The sequence below is a fragment of the Canis lupus genome, chromosome 19, assembly GCF_048164855.1.
Source record: "Canis lupus baileyi chromosome 19, mCanLup2.hap1, whole genome shotgun sequence".
Taxonomy (NCBI): Eukaryota; Metazoa; Chordata; class Mammalia; order Carnivora; family Canidae; genus Canis; species Canis lupus.
The window spans coordinates 21,769,089-21,793,361 of NC_132856.1; the positions used below are offsets into that span (position 1 = coordinate 21,769,089).

Here is a 24,273-nt window from a genome sequence, read left to right on the forward strand (position 1 = left end):
ATGGTATATAGAAAAATGTTTTGAGTGAATTATCAGTTTATTCCACTTGCCAAATATCAATTTAGGATCATAAATATGATTATGCATAGGAAAGAATTTCAAGAACTCCTCTCAGTGATTCTGATTATCTTACAACAAAGCCACCACCACAGCACATTTGTAAAGAAAATTACAAAAATTATTGGTCATTAAATAGGAATAATTTCATTTTTTAATGAAATTTTAGTATAATGATGATGCCATTTTATTGTCAAAGATGCCATGTGATAGTATTCCTCTAACATTATGCTGGAGTAATTGAATGGGTATATTATCCCATTTCAGAGCTATTTCAAGTTCTAGATGTTTTAAATAAAAATAAATAGATAATTAATATTATACTATGTATACTACTACAGTATACTGTATACAGTATACTGTAGTATACTATGTATACTATTTATTTTTATAAATAAAAATAAATAGATAATTAATATTATACTATGTAGGTATGGTATAATGTAATCTCAAGGGCACTTTAGATAGTATTCTTTCTCCTGACAAGTTTGCAAGATAGTTATTAATGTTTTGTTTTATTCTTAAAGAAACTGAGGTTCAGAGAGGTTGACTACATTGTCCAAGAGCCCGGTGCTAGTAAGAGGCAGAGCTAAGATTTGAATCCTGGTCTGGTTGCCACTAAACTCATGTACTTTCCCTATATCATTCTGTTGGTGGAAGGAGCACTGGACCAAATGATTGGTGGTATAAGATTTATAAACTTCCCCCTTTCAAAAAAAGAATATAGGCAACATAATATAAAAGTAAGACAAATTAAAAATGAAAACAGAATAGGGGTGTCTGCGTGGCTCAGTAGGTTGGGCGCCCAACTCTTGGTTTTGGCTCCAATCCTGATCTCAGGGTCATGAGATCCAGCCCTGTGTTGGTGTGGTATCTGCTTGTCCATCTCTCCAACTGCACCCCGCTCATGCACATGCTCTCTCTCTCATGTTCTCTGTCTCTGTCAAATAAAGAAAGAAAAAAATATTTTAAAAAATGAAAACAGAACAAGTGATAGGTTAGGAAAACTGGTGTTTCTTAAGAATGAGAAATTACTTTTAGGTGAGTCCTATATTTAGCTATGAGTGTACTTGTAGCCTGGTAAAGAGGTAGTCAAAGTACTTAGTTGTTTTTATCTTAAAAAGTCAATGAATGAGTTCATTTGCAAAGACAACCTTTTTTCTTTTATGATCTGATGGAGGAATTTGTAACCTGAGTTCTTTATTAAGAAATACTAGGTAATCGAATGGATATTGCCTTAATCTTTGATTTTGTAGAAATCCAATTAGTTTCAGTGGAATCCTTGAAGCTGAACTGCGTTTGAGGTTGTAAATTATCACCATTTTTAATTTGTTTTTTACTTATTTTTAAAAAGACACATTTATTCAGTGTCATGATCAAACTGTTACATTTAGCAATCAACAGCATAGGTGCAAAAAAAAAAAATCTACAATAAAGCCCTTTGTCAGAATGCTTTACCCTTTCCACAGAACAGAAACTAAAATAACCTATTATACAATTAATCACAAATCCAGTCCTCAAGTTTTTTGCCCATGCACATGAGTGTTGTCTAAAACATGTCTTCTTTGTAGCAGTGAAGCCCTGCCCCAAGGCTGAGTTCACAAATCTTTTAACCTGTAGCTTCCCTGTCTCTGGCTCTCCTCTTCCTGCTGACTTTTGTTTCCTGGCAGTAATTAAAACCTTCTGCCACTGTCATAGCCAAGTTGGTTTCATGGTTTGGCAAAGTATTAACCTCCACCACTATAGGGCCAGAGCTTCTGCTCCAAAATTTGAAAATTGATTATTGTAATTGCTAGAATCATTATAGCTCCTGCCACCTCCATAGCTGCTCCCATCATTACCAAATCCATGACAGCCATCCCCACTGCTACTGTATCCACTGCCACCTTGACTGTCACCAAAGCCACTTCACCCACTGAAGCGTCCTCCATAACCAAAGTCATCATTGCCATCAAAACCACCTCCATGGCCACCACCAAAGTTCCCAGAACCACTCTGACCTCTGGCTGGATGAAGCCCCTAGCCATCTCTTGCTTAGATAGAGCTTTCCTTACTTCACAGTTAGGGCCATTCACAGTAAGGTGTTTTTGAATGACAAACTCATCTACCGTCACAGTCATGAGATAGTACAAAAACAAAGCCTCTCTTCTTGCCACCACCTTGGTCAGTCATGATGTCAGTCACGTCCATTTTCCAATCCTGTTCAAAACAATCTCTTAGATAATGTTCCTCAGTGTCTTCTTTCATGTCACCAACAACAATCTTGTTCCCAGTTAATTGGACACCAAGGCTTTGAGAATCTTCTCCTGTGACAGACGTCTTTGGTTCTACAACTCTATCATCACCTTGTGTGGCCTTACAGTTGATGGCCGCACCCACCTCCTCCACCGTGGCAGGTGTGACAAGGCCAACGCCTCTAGGGCACAGTCCATGAGTGCTCCAAATGGCTCCTCAGATTCTCATAGTTTGTTTCAAAGCTCAAACCTCCGCATCTCTTCAGGTTCTTTGGAGACTCTGACTTAGACATGCCAGCAGTGGGCGGAGGGACTGTGATGAGGCTTCTTGGCAGTGTCCACTGGCAGAATGACTAAATTATCAATTTAAAAGATAGTTTTTCATATATATGTATATATATACATATATATATATACACATACACACATATATATATGATCGTCATGGATATTATGTAAGCTATTTTTATATGCTGAGGAATTAATATTAAATTAATATTTAATTTAAATGCATTAAAGACATTCTGGCAGGGGCACCTGGTTGGCTCAGCGATTGAGCATCTGCTTTCAGCTCAGGGCATGATTCCGGGGTCTTGGGATCGAGTCCCGCATCGGCTCCTTGCCGGAAGCCTGCTTCTCCCTCTGCCTATGTCTCTGCCTCTCTCTGTGTGTCTCTCATGAATAAATAAATAAAATCTTTTTTTTTTAAATCATTTGGGCAAAGGCCAATAGTACGATGGAGATAGTGCCATTTAGTGATCTAATACTGGGGTTGGCACATTTTTTCCTCTAAAGGTCCAGATAGTAAATATTTTAGGCTTTGTGAGCTATGCAGTCTCTCTTAAACTACACAACTGTGCTGTTGTAGAGGGAAAGCAGCCATAGACAGTACATGAATGAGTGTGGGTATGTTCTGGTAAAACTTTATTAACAAAAACAGGTGGCGGGCCAGATTTGGCTTATGGGCCCTTGTTTGCCGATCCTCACTCTCACATAACACAAGCCTGAGCTTTAAGATTATGTCCCATTAGCATTCTGTCTCACACTACATGTCCAAATGAGCCTTTTGTAGCAAGTAATTCAAGGAGGGATTATATAATACGTATGCATATTCTTTATTATTGCTTCATTAAAGTTTGATTCTGTGACCAGAGAGCAGGAATCAGAGTTTATGTTGTGAAGATGTGGGGTTATAGCACACAGCTGGTTGGGCTGTACCCTCCCAATAGGCTTTCAGCCATGGGAGCTAAAAGACATGGAAATCCAGCTAATGCCCTACTGCATCCACCCAGTGGAAGGGGTATCTTTTTCTAATTCTTCCATCTAGAGGAGGAGTCTTTTTCTAATTTGTCTGTCGGGAGAGATGTCTTTTTCTAATTCCTATAATGGCATATGGAATATGTACTAACAGGCCCTGTGAAACCTTAGAACCTAATGCATATCCTTCCCATTTCTGTGGGCTGCCACTTAAAAAGCAGTCTTTGCATGGTTCTTTAATAAGAATTAATTTGAAGCCATAGGTTTTGGCGCCATAATCCAGGAATAAGACATATCAGGCCTGAAAAATATTAAGGGTAGCTGTTAACAATTGACTTACAACTAGAACATTGTGAGGTTGTGTTTACTCTCTCTGATTTTGGTTTTAATAAACTGTCATGGACTTTTTAAAATCCTGGTCCTCTGGAACATCTAGGGAAATTATGTAGTTTACATAATGGGCCATTACTCTCAAGGGGATCAAATGCTGACTTTGTATAACAGATGGTGTGATGAGTCTCAGATCGTCTATACTTGTTTTCCGATGAGATCCACCATTAAGCTGTGGAATAATTGTACTTAACATTTGCTCCTTCTTCATATGACATCAATGAAACCTGTGTTGCAATTTGTTAAGAAAAATGCTGGCATCGATTTGTTTTGTTTACTTAATGGGGTTAGCTTTATTATTTTTATTAGTAAAAAATCCACATCGAAATTAAAACAATACTGAAACATATAGGAAAAACTGAAGTCCTCCATGTTTTCTGGCCTTTGTACAATGCTGACAAAGAAGTGTCCCAAGTCAGGGTTATAAAAAATATATCCTTCTACATTTTCTTCTAGTATCATTCTATTTTATTTTTGTATTTAAATCTGCAGTGGGAACGGATTCTGTTTTGGGGTATGCTGTGAGGTAGGGATTTGACTTTTCCGTTCAAATGAGTAGCCAGTTTTCACCCATTGATTGACTACTTCATCATATATTAGTATGCAGGAGAAGAGCTTTATGTGTACTTCCATTGTGTCATACAGATTATAAAAAAGGTATTCATCTCAAGGGTGGAGCTTTTTTTTTTCCCTAAGGGTGGAGCTTTAATTCAATGAGTTTTACTGCTTCATCAAGAACATTCATAAATGAAACTGGTGTTATGTGTTTTTTTTTTTTTAACTGAAAGTGCGTAATGGTGGTAAATACATGCCCACAGCTTGATTTATGTCAATGTACCAGCAGTGTATGTACCCACCATTGTCTTTGTATCATCAGTGCAAATGTCAACACAGTGTAAAGGAGAAAAAGTAGATAGTGTTTTAGTATTATTATCAAAATAATTTTGACCTTGCAGACCTTCCCAAAAGGGTCTCAAGGACCACTGCAATGGTCTACAAGTTCCATCAGAATAAGAATTCTGTCCGTCTTGCTAGTCATTGCATCCACAGTGCCTGGCAACTAATAGGAGAATTGGTATTTATTGAATGAGTAATTATTACCAACTTTATAAAATAGCTTTTATTGTAATAATTATATTTAACAACCACAAAAATTTCAGTGGCATTATAACAGTAAACATTTTCTACTCCTGCATGTACTGGTTGCCTGAGGTTCTGTTGAACTTAGCTGGGCAACTAACTCTTCTTCTCATCTCTGGTCTGTGTGTCAGCTGGACTGGCTCTATGTTTTAATATTTCTCATCTTCCTTGGGCCAGTGAGCTACTTAGGGCCTATTGCTGAGACACAGAAATGCATCAGGCCTCTGAAACCTTGGAAGAGGCACACTATCACTTCTTCCCATATATTTTTGCCTAGACAAGTCACATGGCCAAGCCCGGAGCCAAGGGACAAGGAGCTATGTGTTGGCCACAGTAAAGTGCTAGCAAAAATGTGGGTGCAGAGAGATAGGGATGAAGAACTGAAACCAAACTACTAATAAGGAGACCAACTCATCCCAATTTGCTTGGGATTTTCCTGGATTTACCACTAAAAGAGTCCACATCCCAAGAACCCCCATGGTCCCTGAAAAACTGGGACAATTGGCTACCCTAACTATTCCCTAGTATATTTCAAGCTGTAACAGGTTGAAATTCGTATGATATGGGAGCTGATCCCATTTAAAAATTTTCCCTTTTCTCAAGCACTGTAACTTTAGATGAGAATATTTAATAGAAAACACCTGGTTATAATGGGGGGAGATAAATATTTCATAATCATTTTAACCCTACACTAAAGAAGACATACTCTGTATATATAGAACCATCAGGTCACACATTAATATAGCACATTTTATTCAACCACATTTTTAAACCATATACTAAGAAAATTCAATTTTAAATGTATACATACTATATCATTTATATGTGATAAACTATGGTAGCAATTTCTTATATTTTGCAAATATCTTTTAACATTTTCTTCAATTCAGTTCATTTTTATATCCTTAATCATAAAACTATAAAAACAAGATGATATTGTTACTGGCACCATGTAATTATGTAACAGCTCATTGGGCAAGAAAGAGCACATTTAAAGGAGTGATGTAAGCAAAGGATATTTTGGGGGGTATTAATGACCTTGGGTATAGAAACTAAGAGACTGAAACAAATTTATGGGGTTACATTGCATCTTTAGCAGTTAACACACAAGAGGGAAATAATAAATCAGCTGAATCGTTGTAAGAAAATTGAATATTGTGTAGAGAGATTAACAGAACTACACAGGAATTGAGAGACATATATGCCTGTTGCTGGGAATGGTAATGAGAATATCGGAAATGAATGGTTCTGCATCGTCCTTGAAATATCATTACCTGTTATTCATAAAGGCTCGTTCGCATTTGTATTTTTCCTTAATGTAATACATGTGTTTGCATCCTTGTTTGGTGAAATTGCTTGAAATATGTCAGAAATGTTCTCTAATTCCAGTTGAAAATAACAATGTTCCAGAAGCTCAAAAGAGACTTTAAAAGATCACTGGTGCTTAAAAATGTGCCCTTTTAAAAATATAGTATTGGAAACCAATGAATCCACTCTTGCACTCAAATGAAGATGAATATTTATTAAAAGGATTGACTACCACTACAAAAAAGACATCGATGGAAATGTATCAAAAATGAAATAACAATTAAATATACATTATATGTTGGGAGTATTTTCATTCACTATCGTTCTTAGCACAAGCGAATAAATATTTAATACAGAAGAATAAAGCCTTATTCTCTAGTGCAGCAAAGATCTCAGTGTAATGAAGTCAGCTGCCAATGTCCCATTTATTTGGAGCAACTTGAATTCAGCAAAATCTGAGGTCAGCAAAAGCATGTGGATGGTTATAACATTTATAATTGCCACAGCCCTAGAAAGTTGCTAGAACCATCCTGATTTGACAGATGAAGAAACAGGCTTAGGACGTTTAGTAGTTAAGCAATCACATAGCTTGTAGGTATCAATGTTGGAATTGACACCATAATCTCCTAGATCCAAATCCATTGTTCTTGCATCTATATCTCCCGGGGCTCCTGATGGTGACAAAAATGTACCTCTCTTAGGAGGCTTTCCCTAAAGACTTCTCGGTACATCTCTTGCTTTTTTTTTGTCTGTTCGGTATTTACTTGATGAGAAACTCCTCCCCATTCCATGTAGTTCTGCTGGGGCTGGGAATGCCAGTGCCTGCCTTCACAAACATACATGTACCCATAATCCTGTTCTTCCTCATTCAGGGTTGTGCTATCACTGGACTAGGCCACTCTTAGTACTTGCATTTTTCCATGAATTCATCCTTTCCGTGAATTTTCCAAACTGGGATAAGGCAGCTTAATCAACCAGTCTCCCTGTCCCTCTATCTCTGTCTCCCTTCTCTCTGTTTCTGTCTTTTCCTTTCAATAAACTATAAGCAAGTAGTCCTTGTAATATCAGCTATCATTTTTCCACTCCACCCCTCGAACTCCCAACACAGCCACTAGAGAGAGCATGTTTGGATCAAGAGAATCAGCGCAACACACAGAGAAGCAAAGCAAAGATGAGAGGTGATTGGAGGAAGAGAGAGAGAGAATCCAGAGGGCTCCGTGTGAGCCATGAATCCAGCCGTGCTGTACTTTCAGTTTACATGAGCCAATAAATCTTCTCCTTACCTAAGCTAGTTTGAGTTGGGTTTCTATAATTTTCAACTAAAAGGCTCTTGACAACTGCATCTCTCTTTTCTGTGGTCCGATAGCACCCAGAGCTTGTCTTTATTGTATATATATTCGCATGTGCACTCTCCTCTCCACTAAATTGAGAAGTCATCTAGGGTAGACATTGTGCCTCATTTATTTTGTATTTCCAGCCCCTTCCATAGTGTCTAAACAAAGTGTTCATTCATTACTAGAATCTAGTCAAACAAATTAACAAGAAACAGATATTTTAGTATATGTGCTGCTGAAGTGAGCACAACAAGAAACAGATAAACACTCCAATGAAATATGGTCAATGATGTGTTCAGGTACATCTTAGAAGAGTTCTGAAAATGCTCAACCTCACTGGTATCCAAGATATACAACTTAAAACCATAGAAATATCATTTCACAGCCATTAAAATAGGTAAAATGCTTAATTCTAACAATAATAAGTATTGGTGAAGATATGGGGTAATAAACCCATAGGTTCTTTGTTTTGAGTGCAATTTGGTAAAACTATTTGGAAAGCAATTGGGCTAAACTTAGTGAAATTCAAAGTGTGCATATCATTTAATTCTGTGATTCCACTTCTTTAAAAAAGCTCTTTTGCATGTGAGTAAGAAAATGTGAACAAGGATCCTCACTGTAGCCTTGTTGGAAAAATGGGAAAGTGCCTAAAATTCCACATGCAGAAAAATAATTTGTAGCCATGCCTATAATGGAATACTCCAGAGCAGTTAAAATGAATGGAATGGATCTATATGTATCAACCTGGATCCACTTCAGAAATATAATGATGCATGTAAATCAAATTGCAAGAGGATATGTGGACAATGATCTCATTTGCCTGGATATTTAAAAACCTCAAATTGGATTCATATACTATTCCCTCTAATTTTGTTTAAAATATCCCTTAATAAAGTTTAAAAAATACTTTATATTGCTTACTGTTATACAGATGGTAGTAAAAGATAAAGACAGATGCATCTCTAAGAAAGGAATATGAAAGAAGCTTCCATTGACTCTATAATGTTTTATTTCTTTGGAAAAAAATCATTTGAAGAAAATACAGCAAAATATTAAGAGTTATTGGGACTAGGAGACAGGTAGATACTTGCCTATGTGTTAGGAAAAAAACTTGAAGAATGACAATTAGAAAAATCAAATATTAAAAATTCAAAAAATATTTTAAAAATCATTAATCAGTGTTCAATTAATTAATGGGTTATTGAGGGATAGCTCACCCCAGAGCCCGTCTGCTACCAGGGAGGAAATGGCTTTCTGTCTGCAAACACAATGACTCCTGCAGAGAGAGAAGAAGATATGACAGTCCTTCAATCTTTTACAACACATAGCAACCTCAGGTTGTGTTGTAGCAATTTAATATAACAGAAAAGGGCATCTGAATTTCTGCACTGCAGATTTTGTGAAAGCCACCAGAGCTTAATTTTTATTTATTTTTTACCCGTCACCATTAAACCTGCAAAATCCTATTCACTGGAACTAGGATTCTGTAACAGCCACCTCCTGGGAAACTCTGATAATCTGTTGACCTGAAAGGTCCAAGTATCTGCAAGTAGCAGGTTAGCCAGTTTTTACAAAAGCCTTTCTGAGGGCAGAGTACAACTTATCCTTTTCCAAGGTAGGAAAGTTAATTTGCTATTTATAGATATGCATACTTATGGTCAAAACACTTCCCATTTTGCGAGCAATTGATTTAATTGTAATAACTTGTACAACCCAATGGTCTGGAGCTGGGCCAGTCACCAATGTTCCCTAACAATGTGCTTACGCTCTGGGAGGCTGAGACCCTGTGCTGCATGGTTGGGGTGGAAGAGAGGAAAGTCCCCATGCTGCTAGAAGTTCAGAATATCAGGAGAACGGGAGCAGAAGCACATATTTCAGAGTCAAAGAAAAGCCAACAGAGTGGCTGCCATTGGAATAATTTGAGGCTAATCACACCTTCCTTTCTCCTCAAGCAGTAGAGGAGGGGTGCTGCATTTAGGTTATTTGTCTGGACACTCTGCCCCACCAATCCATATAACAGGACACACCACAGAGGAGCTTATGATAGAGCAATAGAAAGACTGTGACTCCCCTCTCAGCCTACAAAGGTTGTGCAGGGGACTACTACTGAGCACTTGAGGGTGGTTTGTCTTGTCCTTTCTGCGAAGGGGAGAGGCAGACAAAGGGAACCTTAATCCCTCAGGAGGAGCAGCAGTGGAAGCCATGGTATGGCAGAGGTACAATGGGCAGGTGAGTTCACAGCAGAACAGCACAGTGTTGGCTCTTGGGTTGACCATTGACGGTAGTCCAGCAAGAGGGACCTTGTGTTCCTTAGTCACATGATCTGAGGCCTATCTTCAGAAAATGAGCAAAGACAGGAACACACTGCAGAGAGCATGAGTGCGAGGGAAGGAAGGGCTGTCAATGCCAAACACATTTCATAGAAGGAGATACTCTGAATCTAGCTTCCCCATGGTGGAGTGTGAATGGGGGACAGGGCCTGATCTTCCATCTACACTAATTAGCTGGCCTCCAAGAACCCCAACTTCCTGTATCTGGTTCGGTTCATCACTAAGTTAACAGAAGGATGGGAATAGTGGACCTTGATTTGTACTCTATCTGCACATTTTCCTTCTGCTCCAGTGGTTTCACAAACATCTGTACCACTCTGTATTACCCGAGTGACACCTACATATCTGGAAGAGCACATAGGTACTTTATGGGGCATAGTAGCCAGGATGACCCTTTTAAAATATAAATGTCACCATGTCACCTTCTGCTCAACATCCTGCTGTGGCATCTCATCTCATTTGGAACAAAACCCATAGTTTAAAGATTTCAGGTCTAGATCCTGAGCCCTTGCACTAGAATGTCATGCACACTTTTGCAGCCTATCAGTGGAACATAAAGGCATGGCACATCAACGCGTTCCTGCTTCATAAATACAAAGATGGTGTAAGTAAAAAATACAATATAAATGCAGATGTATTTTTAAGACCTTTTCTGTCCAAGAGATGTTGTATTGCACATTATGAGATATTTTAGTAAAATAACTAAAAATGATTATAGTACCAGGTAAAATGTTAAATGTATAGACTATTCCTTCATTATATGAGTGGGTTCCAAAGCCACCTGCCCTCTTGTGAATGTTACCAGATGACTGTCACTTGACACTAAGTGAATTTACTGAGTTCTCTCTCTCTCTTTCTCTCTCTCTCTCTCTCTCTCTCTCTCTCTCACACACACACACACACACACACACACTCATATGCACACACTATCCTAGCTCTTAGAACTCAGGCACGACCCTAGAGTAACACTTACTATGGCACTTTGTAAACTAAATACCAAACACTAAAAGAGTGAACTATCTATTGAAAAAGTGGTAAGAAAAAGAAAAAGAAAAAGAAAAAGTGGTTATGCCTACCCTTGAAAAAAAATGTTCAAGAGGTGGGGAGCATATGGCAAGTGTATAAATTTTATATTAGATCATGCAAGCAGACAAAAAGCAGGTGGCTTTGAGAGTCTGCAGCTTGGCTCAAGTGGGATTTTTGTATGGAGGGCCCTCCTAATTCTAGTACCACCATGTCATCTTCCTCTGCTGACTCAGACCATCCTTATGTCAGTATGTAAAGGAAGTAGGCAGGTGTTGTGATTCTCAACATCCAGTTGTGGAAATGAGACCTCCAAAGAGTTAGTCACACTGGGAGAAAAGCCTTTTTCCCAGTTCCAATTGCAGCCAGGAAACCTGCCTCAGTGACAATGATCACACCATGGTTAGTAAGTGCCAAAGGATAGAAACAAGCAGGGGTCAATCTAGGGGGAAATTGCTGGACAAACTAGTAGCTATACTACAAGATGTTATGCAGCTGTTTTGGATTGAAGCAATAGTTAGGTCTGAGGTCACTCAGAAAAGCAAGTTAGAGAAATATATGTAGAGTATGATCCCATTTCTTTTTATTTAAAAAAGAAGGAACAGGGTCACGGGGTGACTCCAATGGTGGGGCATCTGACTCTGATTTTGGCTCAGGTTGTGATCTCAGAGTCTTGAGGTGGAACCCTGAGTTGGACTCCACACTCAGCAGGAAGTCTGCTTGAGATTCTCTTTCTCCTTCTTCCCCTCCCCCAACTCACACAGGCTCTCTAAATAAACAAATAAATAAAATCTTTTTAAAAAGAAAAAGAAGGGCAGCCCTGGTGGCTAAGCGGTTTAGCACCGACTTCGGCCCAGGGCGGGATCCTGGGGACCCAGGATCGGGTCCCATGTCGAGCTCCCTGCATGGAGCCTGCTTCTCCCTCTGCCTGTGTCTCTGCTTCTCTCTCTCTCTCTGTCTCTCATGAAAAAATAAATAAAATCTTAAAAAAAATAAGAAAGGAATGCACTACACTGTATTTGGGTAGAATTATTGGTAGGTGTTTATAGGAGATTGCTGAAAAAATATGGACAGATATATGCCAGATGATTACTGTCAGTATTTGAAGAGAGCTAGACCGTGGGCCTGGACAAAGGAGACAAAGTGGTATATAACTGGTCTTTTTTGTTGTGTAACTGCATTTCTTTCAAAAAGCAACATTTTTGGAACTTAAAAATTCCGACAAAGGATGTTGAAAACAACCAAAGGAAAGTATCTGTCTTCTAGATCTGTTCAAGGTAAGGTGATCTTCTCGGGGTCTTCTAGGTTGAAAGGGTCAGTGTTAGGACTGTCACTCATGTTTCTGACCCCAAGACTGCACCATTTCCTCAAAGCCACAGCAACCTCTCATGTATCAAGTGCATGTAAAACTTTGTACCCTTCAAACTAGTGTTGGTTTGAATAGGCCGAGTGAAGAACCAAATAATGCCACATAAGAAAATGGCCCAAATGATTGTTGTTATTGTCCAGTGTTTAATGCAAATTTAAGCATGCGAGTCAGGTATCACAATAGCTGTCGAAGAAATGTAATGCCAACAGTATTTGGCAATAAAATAATAATCACTGTGTGTATCTCTGATGAAATGAGATTTAATCCATTTGAGCTCCTAATTGTCTGCCACACTACATTAAAGATGGATACTACTATTGTCTTCACTGCTCAGAAATATGAAATTCAAAGCAATATGCACAATGTCTTGAAATAAGCTAGCTTAATGAACCAGCAAATTAGACCTTTCTATCTCTTTATTTAACATCCAGTTCCATGAATTTATCAGAGTTCATTACAAAGGTGCAAAATTTAAAGAAATGCTGCTAGATTCATTTATGATTAGAACTAATGACTTTGAAAAAGACTTCTCATATTTTTAGAAAGAGCCATTATTTATTATTGAATTTATATGGCTTCGGGTAATAAACGTTCAATCTTATCTCCCTTCCTTCTGTTATTTATAGTTTGAATTTTGTAATACAGCTACCCAAAAAACTCTCATGTAAAGAAGTAAACTTTTACCCCCAAACACAGCAATGACGTTCAGGAAAGCAATAGCAAAGCTTTCCTTTTGACCTGTGGCAGGTTTTCAATGGGTGGATGAAGAGGGCCTTTGCCCCTAGGATACACCTGGCAATGTCTGGAGGCATTTTTGGTTGTCACAACTGGGGAAGGATGTTACTTGCATCTAGTAGATAGATACAATGGGTGTTGCTGAACATCCTCCAATGCACAAGACAGGTCCTTCAACAAAGAATTATCCAGCCCATGATGTCAGCTGTCCTAGGCCTGAGAAACTCTGACCTTTGTGAATGTGTCTCGTTCAAAGAATGCTCCATGTCATTCCACGTTTTCTTAAATGAGATCACTTTTCATCTTGTCACATAGATTCAGAGCAAGACCAACTAAAAAGTGTGGATCTGGATCAAATTATTTTTTCCCCTAATAGTTATAGTAATAATGGCTTGAGTGTCTGTAATAAAGACAACACTGCTGAATGCTAGAATGGAACCCTTAAATACAGAATAGAGAAATTACTTTGACTTGTCCAAACATTTATATGTTTTCAAGGAGATAGCTTTCCCATTTTAAACCAAAAGCATCTGACTATCTAATAGATTTTAAGATGTTAGCATTTGAGTTCAGAATGCTTAAAAGAAACCTGGTTGGGATTCTAACTTAGATGAAGAAGGGTCTATTTCCAGAGTCAAGAATGATGGCAGACAATGGGAAGAACACACATTCTTATTTACTGTAGTTTGATTTTACCTAGAACACTGTTTATGATCAATTCAAGGTCACGGTTCCACACTTTTGAAAGAGGTAGGTTTAATTTCAATATTACTGAATTTCTCTTTTAAAGTTCTGGTCTTAGCTTTTAACCTTAATTGGTCTCTTTGGCATGCATTGGGAATCCAGTTAATTTGATAGAATTTAACTGAGTACTTTTAGTATCGCTATGATAACAATGATCAATGTTTTTAGAGAGCCTTATGTATTTCAAGGTAAATATAATCATTATAAAGTGGCCCAATGAAGAAGAATAAAGAAATTAAATTTTTTCTCATCCAAAAGAGAGTAATAATTGAGAATCCAAAAATAAAAAGATTAGAATCCCAATTTGTTAAACTTCTTGAGAACTAGGGTGTTTTGAAGGAAACTAGTTTCAATATCTAGCATATGTTGATATTCTTTGATCTCATTGAGTGAATATAATTGAGGCAGCCTTAATTTAAGTATTGTGTAACACAGCATTTCTCATAGCAAGAGAAATAAATGGTTTACTGGTTATGTGCTTATTGTCATGTAATTTCAGAAAAATGGTATTTGCACATCAAATGCATGATTTCACTATTACTATTCTCAAAACTAATTAAGTAGATCTTAGCATTAGACGCAACTCTATTTAGAGACAAATATTAAGTAAATAATGATACAAATGGTACACAGGAAGGGCAAAAATTGTGACTGGTACACAAATGAATGAAATCCTGAGGCAGTCTTTCAAAGTCATCATCCTGAATAGTTTCATTGTATAGCATTTTGGGTGACCATAGTAATAGGGATAGAGGTATAATGACCTCAGCTTATGTCAATACATTGGTTTTTACAACTAATAGCAATTAATGTTTATTGGGCCCTTGTGATAGTGCTAGGTAACATTTATATAGTACTTACTACATGCCAGGGTGTCATAAGAATGTTACTTATTTGGGTCTTTTTTGGCTTTTTATTTTTTAAACTCATTTAATTGACAAAACAACCCCACCTAATCAGTCACAGTTAGTACAGGATGAAGCTGGGATATGCAACAAAGTATCTGCCTCCAGAGTCTGTGCTCTTAAAAACTAAGCAATATTTGGTCTCTTGTGATAAAAACAAGTGGCATACACTGTATAAAGGCTTTCACATATGATCTCATTTAACTCTCATGGTACTCTTCTGCTGAGCCTCAGTATCTCCTTGATTATATGAGGTTGATTGGGTGAATCAATTCATTTCTCACTAAGTTCTATAGAGGGACAAACTCCAATTACTCAAGACTCTAAGTCAGTGAAAACCAAAATGGGAAGGACACAAGAACAGCCATAGAGAGGTAAAAAGGAAAAAACATTATGATTAACATTTATTCCCTATATCACCCTTTTTAAAAAAAAGATTTAATTTATATATTTGAGAGAGAGAGCACACGCACAAGCACACAAAGGCAGAGGGAGAGGGAGAAGGAAAAGTAGACTCCTCCCTGAGCAGGAAGTTCAACATGGGACTCGATCCTAGGGACCCTGAGATTATGCCCTGAGTCAAAGGCAGATGCTTAATCAACTGAGGCCACCCAGGTGCCCTTTGCTCACACTTTTTAAAGTTCATTCTTTATGTATGGTTATAATGTATTTAGATACCCAAACAATAGTATGTGATATTACTTACTAATGAATATTTAGATCATATGATATTATATCATATTATATTACGAGTGTTTGAGCAGAAATTTTACACCAATGGATACATATTTTATAGTAATTCCAGATTTTCTACTTGTCTAGGCCATTCCTTTGACATACACAAGTCAACTTGGACTTACATTGTTTTTTTACAGCCTATATATATGGACAACTTCATTTGCTATATACATTTAACTCCATTTATACAGGACATTGTCAGTAATTGCTGGGGAGTATCTTAGACATAAAAGAATATGTCATCTTAAGGATTCATCCACAAGATGAAACCAAAAACAAAACAGCTAGTCAATTCAGAGAAAAGATAACATTGCTTAAAGGAATCCAAGAGGTGGGGCAGCCCCGGTGGCTCAGTGGTTTAGCGCCGCCTTCAGCCCAGGGTGTGATCCTGGAGACCCGGAATCGAGTCCCGCGTTGGGCTCCCTGCATGGAGCCTGTTTCTCCCTCTGCCTGTGTCTCTGTCCTTCTCTTTGTGTGTGTCTCTCATGAATAAATAAATAAAATCTTAAAAAAAAAAAAAAAGAATCCAAGAGGTTAGCTGAGTGAGCCATTTGGGTATCCAATTAACAGATATTCATACAGCGGTTTGCCAGCCACAGCAGGTGCTGTCCCCTTATGGCTGGCTCCCTCCTCAGGTTGCTGACAGTCTAGCCCAGTGGTTAGGAGCACAAATCCTTAGCTGCGTGACCTAGAGTAGGTTATTTAGGCCCTCTGTGTTCAAGTTTTCTCATCTGTGCAGTGGAAAACACTCCCTACCTCAAAGGGCAATGGTGAAGGAGTAGATAAATTCATAAATATCAAGTGTTTAGCACAGTGGCACCCAAAAAGCACTGAATTCTCATTACTGTGTGTAATCATTTATTTTATGTGTCAATTTGGCTAGGCCATGGTGCCCAGATATTTGGTCAAACATTATTTCACATGTTTCTGAGAAGGTATTTTTTAAATGAGATGAACACTGACAAATCGGTAGAGCTTGAGTAAAGCAGATTATCAACAATGTGGATGGGTCTCATTCAATCAGTTGAAGGCCTTGGCAGAAGACTGACCTCCCCTAAGGAGGTGGGAACTGCACCACAGACTGCCTTTGGACTGAAACTGCAATTCTTGCCTGAATCTCCAGATTGCCGGCCTACCCTGCAGATATTGGATTATATACATCTATATGTATATATAGATAGATATACATTCTGTTGGCTCTGTTTCTCTGGGGACCCTGACTGATACACTATGGGATAATAGTAGCTAGTTTTAGGGGATTTTTAAAGGATTTTATTTATTTATTTATTTATTTCAGAAAGGGAGAATGGGTGGCGGGGAGGGGCAGAGAGAGAGGAAGAAGCCTACTCCCCACTGAGCAGGGAACCCAATGCGGGGCTTGATCCCAAGACCCTGGGATCAAGTCCTGAGCTGAAGGTAAATGCTTAACCCACTGATCCACCCAGGTCCCCATAACTAGTATTTATCAAGCCCTTCATACCTACTATTTAACACTTCAGATATGATCTCACTTATTCTTCATAAAAGCCCTATTACTCCCATTTTACAAAAAAGCAAACTAAGCCTAAGAAAGGCAGCAGACTTGGCCAACATCCATCCAGCTAGTATGTGACAGAGCCAAGTCTCTCCTCCAAACTCCCCCTCCTCCAGTAAATGCTGGCATTGTTTAATTTAGGGTCAAAAAGTTAAGACTTCCAGTTCTGGGTAGAGTGATCTGTCTTTGGCTTACCCACAATGCTGGGGTGACACAGAGATATTGATGTAGCTGTTTTAAAACCCATTTCAAACTATTGAGAGATGTTAGATGCCAAAAAATACATGCCTAATGAATTTTGCTCACCTTTGATTGTAATTCTTGACTGAGTTGAACTGCTGAAGTGCTTTCGTGAAGCTGTTCACAATATTGCAGACAGAAGCCAACTAGACAGGAAAGAGGGTGGAGCCCACCGAGTCCCCTTACTGTGTGGGTTGTCTGGCAGAGACCAGCAAGTGTAACATCTTAAGTGAAATTAGCCAAGTTTCCAAGAAGACCAACTATGGTTTTGAGGGGAACAAATGTCTTTTGAGTTAGATGGGAGGTTCAACTGTTTGAGAACAGACTTTCAACCCCACTCCGCCCCTATCCAGGGAGCACATTAGGGAATTGGCAAATCCAATCAGGCCTCTTCCAGTAAATGACTCTGATCCTTGAATGAAGCTTATCTGAGGATTCACCACCTGCATTTAAACCAGTCTAGAATCATCAGGCAAAACCAAATTAGCTTGCATTCAGAAACAATTTCCTTTTATGTACAAAGCTGTTCTAAAAAAAAGAAGAAGAAAGAAAAAAAGCCCTACAGAGTTCAAAAGAGCTGTAAGGAAATATTTTTACAATCTGTTCCTCTGGGTAACAGATTGAATTTAGCCTCAGCTGGTGATTTTTGTCTCCTTAATTATGGGCAATAACAACACTTTAAATTGATATGGTGCTTTTAACTTTGCAAAAGATGGTCAAGTTCATTTATCAACTGATCCACTTTGTTGTATTGTGCTATAATTTTCAACAGATAGTCCAAGACAGCAGGTTAGTACATTATACAGAAAGGCATTCTAAGAAAGGTGGTCAATATATCTTTTTTTTTTCTAAACAGGATTGAGGTGATGATGACATAATTTAAAGAAGAGTATCTGATATAATTTATTTAGTCCCCAGAGACAAAATATCTACATGTAGGTAAACGAATAGAGGACGTTTGATAATATAATTTTTTTTTTTAAATTTCACTTGCATGTGTTAGTATAAAAATACAAACCAAAGCCAACTAGGAATGACTGGGCAATGAACTTTGCTCTGTGTTTCTCTCTGTGAGTCTAGGCATTGAGAATTTACTGTGCTCTAAGGGTTCTGAGAAATACTGGAACAAGATTAAGAGCAGGGGCTTAGAACTGACTTTTGAAAGATACATGCTGTGCTTGGCTATAGAAGCATCTTTATCTGGTTATAAAAAAAATAATTCAGACACTTACCATAATAAGGAAGTGATAGTTATGTTGGCAAACCCTTCAACTGTAAAACTTGCTAAATGGTGTTTAAAACAGCAGGAGAGCCTTTGTCTATACATCTTGTATTTCTGTTTTGAATTGTATGAGATAAGATTATATGGCATATTTTTAAATCACGTGACAAAGGAAGGCAAAATTCTTAAAATATATGAGGCTCTAAACTTATATTTTAATATTTCACTATATAAAGAGACAAATTTGTAAAATCAGATTAATGGAGACATGCTTACACAATTTCAGAAGGTAAATCACAGAACTAAGGCTATAGGATGTGGAATTTCCATCCAGGAATAAGACATGAAGATAAAGGAGTCAATAAGAGGTATGTGTATACCCAAAATATGTACTGAATTCTATTATTTCATGTTTGAAAAGAGGAAAGTATTATCAAATAACTATAAATGTCATGTTACTACATCAGAATCAAGGATTTTTACAGCAAAATTGCAAAAAAAAATCTGTGATTAGTCACAGTTCACACTTCATTTGGTCTCTATCCATTGTATTCCATAATGCTAGCCATTTCTCTTCCAAATTTGGTGCTGCACAGATCCAAGCACCAAATTGGAGGTTTGTTGCCTTTTAATATACTCAACAAAATTACTGTGGTCATTACCTATTACCCCAAGAATGAGGTCTGTGTGTCTTCCTTTCTGTAACTTCCATGAGCTCTCTATCTGTAATGGCAGAAGAAAAGCAGAAACCCAGGGCTTGCAGTATTGTATTACACCAGGGGCAACATTCACATTTTCGTCCAAGTGAATGTCTAGCACTATTTATATAGACTACCATGTGAGTGAGGCTTTTGGAATGATGTAAATGCCCTCAAGTTAGGTTAAGCTCTAGAAATTGACAAAAGTAGGTAAGGTTATATCAAGAACATACAACATTTCTCTGCTGTTTTGTGTTCTCTCTTCACCTTTATGAGGGTCAGACACTTCCTTCTCATCTTCCTGGCTTTGCTTAGCCCTACAGTTCAGGCACCTAATAGTACAGACCAGATTGGAAAATCCAAAAGACCCAACATGGGCCAGGTACCTACACCTTGGCTCAAACAGCCAAAGCCACAGAAGTGGTTTCATGTAGTTAGCAAGAGACAGAATCTGAGAAAAGTTGATGGATTAGACAGGCAAGTTGGTTTTTGAGCTTCCTGTGGTTACATAGATAATGCTAGATTTTTGTCAGGAGAGTCTATGATCTCTATGAATATTCCCATTATGCAGAAGTCATTCACCCTGAGATAACTATTCTTCCATGATAGTAAACTACTTCTCTTAATGAGTAAATTTTATTATTTATTTTAAAATATTTGTTTCCCCTCCCTGTGAATGAATTATGGTTTCTGCCCCACTGAAGTCAGGCTTGGCCATGTGACTTGCCTTAGCCATTGAAATGCTAGTGAAAATGGTGGCTGTCAGTTGTGAGCAAAAGCTCTAAGAACCACCATGCACTTTCCCAACTCCTCCGTTCCTTCTGCTATGATAGAAGCAACAGTTTAGAAAGTCCTCCCTATAGCTTAGATCAGAGTGAGCCAGAACAGAGGTGATAATCTCTGCCTTTTGATGGACATGCTTATCCATTAATATGTAATGCAATTATCAAGATGATTTCATTTAGATATTTCATTCTATTATTTTTCTCTTTTCCCTTCTGCCTTTTGTTCCTCTGTCTCACCTTTCCTGTCTTCTTTCTGGTTATAATATAGAAACTCTTGCTTCTGTTATATTCCTACAAAGTGTTGATGATTTTGTTTAGTAGGCAATTAACTTGGACAGACTCAAACGGTGAACTCTGTGCTGCCATGGAAGGTAGCAGCTCAAATCTCAGTGTACTTCTCTTAGCCTTCCTCCAAGCTGCTTTAAGTCTGTCACACACATTGTTCAGGGGTCAGAGACCTGGAACAAAATTTATGCACAGAATTGGTGGCCCTTCTGTTCTGGCTCACTCATTTCTGGGATTTCCTCCTCACTTTCCAGCAGCAGTGAATGGCTCAGAATCTATGGTTTTTCAGACCAGGAAAACAACAGGTTTTCTAGTAAATTTTAGCCCACCCATGCTGTGACTCCAGGCTGACCTCACACTGAAATGGGAAACTCATGTGATCATCATCAGCTCTGGTGACGATGACTCTTCCAAGTTTTGACTCCTTCCAAAATCTGCCTGCTTTTGCTCACTCTCCAGAGCCGTTGAGTAGTTTTTGTTCTTGTTGTTGTTTTGCTTTGTTTTTATTGTATTTTGTTCAGAGTTCAGAGTCCTTATTTTCAGGAAGAGCAGTCTATTTGGAACTTGCTCTGCCATACTGGAAGTAGAACTCTCCAAAGCCAGTCTGAGGTGGGTGTATAATGAGAAGCAGAAATCAGTCTGTATGATTGAAAGTCTTTGAGATTTGAGGGTGTATATGTTCCTGCAGCTTAATTTGCCCTAAACTGAGTAATTAGCCAGCTAGGACAACCTGGGGTATTATTACTATTTGACTATTTTACACCTGTACTTGTAAAATCCATTCAAAGGCAAATGAATTTCCCCAAATCATTCTGATTTTATGAATTTTGCTTTGCTACTGACACTGTTAACATCCTCTAAGTGGTACTCTTTCCTCCTTAATTTCCACACAATCATGAAGAATAAACCTCCTAAGAAAACATTCTCTTTCCATGTCTCCATATCTCATCCTTATCACTGAAATCACAAGGTTTGGATACCAGGATTCACGACCTAAACTGAATGCATGTCTACCATACTGAGTCACTAACAGAATTGAGCCTGGTAAAAATATGAAATATTTCATTTAAAAGCATATAATTAATTGACTTTGAAAGCATGGTAATATCCAGAAGCTGTAGAAAGTAAAAAAAAAAAAAAAGAGAAAATTAGGCAAAGGTGGGCAGCCAGGATGGCTCAACGGTTTAGCACTGCCTTCAGCCCAGGGTATGATCCTGGAGTCCTGGGATCGAGTCCCACGTCAGGCTCCTTGCATGGAGCCTGCTTCTCCCTCTGCCTGTGTCTCTGCCTCTGTGTGTCTGTGTGTGTCTCTCATGAATAAATAAATAAAATCTTTAAAAAAATTAGGCAAAGGAAAGCATTTTTTCTTGGGATTGCCATTTCAATGTTTACTTCCCCTAAAACTGATTCAGTAGAAAGTAGATATTTCTTCCTGTAATACAGCAAAGCAGATCTTTGATACAGTTGTTGTATGTTATATATGGTATTGCCTTTAATAGGAATGCAAGATTATGGATATTCAAGCTTCAAAATTCATAGTTATCTCTCTTAGTTGATTAAAATCATGAAAATATATATATACACACAAGCTTAATTACAACCACATACATTTCCTAAGATAGTTACTTGGCAGTTTAGGATCTAACTGGTAATAATTTCTTCACAAAAGTCTATCAGAGAGTTATAGATTAGAAATTCTTTTGGGGTGTCTGGATGGATGGCTCAGTCGGTTAAGTTGGCCGACTCTTGATTTCAGCTCCGGTCATGATCTTGCGGTCCTGGGATGGAGCCCTGCGTCAGGGTCCCTGTTCAGCAAGGAGTCTGCTTCTCATTCTCCCTCTGCCCCTCCCTCTGCTTGCTCACTCTCTCTCTCTAAAATAAATAAATAAAACCTTAAAAAAAAAAAAAAAAGAAAGGATGTCTTTTGGAAGTGCATCACAGTCTTTGAGTATTGTTGATTTCCACTTAAATTAGGAGTAAAGTCTAGGAGGTTGACCCCAGGGGATGTCCTATAGGCATCCTCGTAACTTGCTTTTTCTTATTTGAACACACATCTGTAACTCCTTGTAAAGAGTCTGAACCTATGTTTATATAACTAAGCTCATTATGTTTATTTTCGTCCTTTACATATTTTCATCAAATTCAGCAGACTCTTTATTCAACAGATATTTTGTTTCAACAAATATTTATTCAATGGCCACTTTGTGCCAAGCACTGAGGATACAGGAGTGAACAAGACAAAATTTCAACCTTTCATGGTGCTTCCATTCTCCGGGAGAGAGAGAGGACAAGCTAACACATAAGTAGTATCATTTCACATCGTAAAAGATGCTGTGAGGAAACATAAATCGGGACAAGGAGCTAAAATCCACTGGAATTCTCTTTTGCTCTATAATTTTTTTACCTTTACATCATCACTAATCACAGTGACTGTTCTGACTTGTAAGTAAGCCCTGCACGCAAGATCAATGGTTTGTCCACATTTCACTTCTACATAGCCCAAACCTAACCCACGCCAATGACGCTGCTCTCAACAAGGACATCAATAACCTCCTCATTTCTAAATTCATTGAACACTTCTCACTCTTTTTCTGAGTTGAGTCCTCTGCAGCAGCTGACATCATTTCCCACTTCCTTGAAGAGCTCTCCTGAGCTGGTGACATCTCTGGCCACATTTTCTCAGCTTCCTCTAGAGTTTCCTCTTGCTCTGGCTGTCCGGTCATTCTAGTCTCACATTGTGGAGTCTAAGAGGGCTGGGCCCTCGACCTTCTTTTCTTCTTCTCTGACATGTTCTCCTTCACGTATTTCATGCACCCCCACACCTTCTTCCTTACCCACCAGCAGCAGTCCAAAAATGTGCGTCTCGGGCTGAGCTATTACTCCCGAACTCCAGATTTGTGTCACCAACAGCCTTAAAATACATCTACTTGGATATGTCTCAGGTTTGTCAAGTTCACTATGTTCAAAACTGAATTCACCATCTCTATTTCCTCCCCACCATGCCTCACCTCCAGCTTTCTCCTTCCTAGCCATTCCCCATCTCAGGAAATGGCACCACAGTCTAATCCTCAGCTGCTCAACCCAGACAGCTGGGTGTCATCTCTCTCCCTCACCCTCCACATCCACTTTATTACAAAGTACAATCAACTTGACTGCTCTGGTATTGGTCAAATCGATCCCCATGGCTTCATGCCCACTCCCACTCCCTTAGACCAGGCTGCAGTGTGGTCTACACATTCTCAGATCTATGCTTTCAAATCCTCCCTTCACACTGTAGCCTGGATGAGCTATAGCTCTAACCTGATTGTGGCTGCCCCAGGCTTGCAGCCCTTTAAAACTTCTTTTTTCTTTTATTTGTTTAAAAAGATTTTATTTATTTATTCATGAGAGACACAGAGAGAGAGAGGCAGAGACATAGGCAGAGGGAGAAGCAGGCTCCTTGCAGGGAGCCCAATGCAGGACTTGATCCTGGACCCCAGGATCACACTCTGAGCTGAAGACAAACACTCAACCACTGAGCCACCCAGGCATCCCTACCTTTAGAACTTGTTTTCAGGAAAAAGACTATGTTTCACATAAACCTCTCCAACTTCATAGATTCTTTTAACTTTCTCCTTTCTGAAGGGGCTCAGTTCTGCTGGCTGGGGCCCACGTCGAAGTGGTGGGCCTGCATAGCCTTCCAGTCTCACATACCAACCTCCACTTCCAGAATTGCACAAAATGCCACACAATGTGGCATAAGGTCTGGCTTCCCAGCTAGTGCCAGGTGATGCAACCAGAAAGATGGACAACTTAACTCCCAAAGGATATTATTTGAATAAAGGAAAGTAGAAGATGGAAGAGAGCTGGACAGAGAAATTTCCCCTTCTTGATACTTTTGTGAACTACGATAAGAAGGGGTTTCTTCCTGCAACATTTCAAGCAAAGTCCCTGTCCCAAGTAGAT

The 24,273-nt window shown here is 38.6% G+C and overlaps 1 pseudogene; it reads right to left on the minus strand.

The window, feature by feature from the left end:
- Positions 1-1,797: 1,797 nt before the first annotated feature.
- Positions 1,798-23,051, minus strand: LOC140611223 (heterogeneous nuclear ribonucleoprotein A1-like; annotated as a pseudogene).
- Between the last annotated feature and the right edge of the window lie 1,222 nt (positions 23,052-24,273).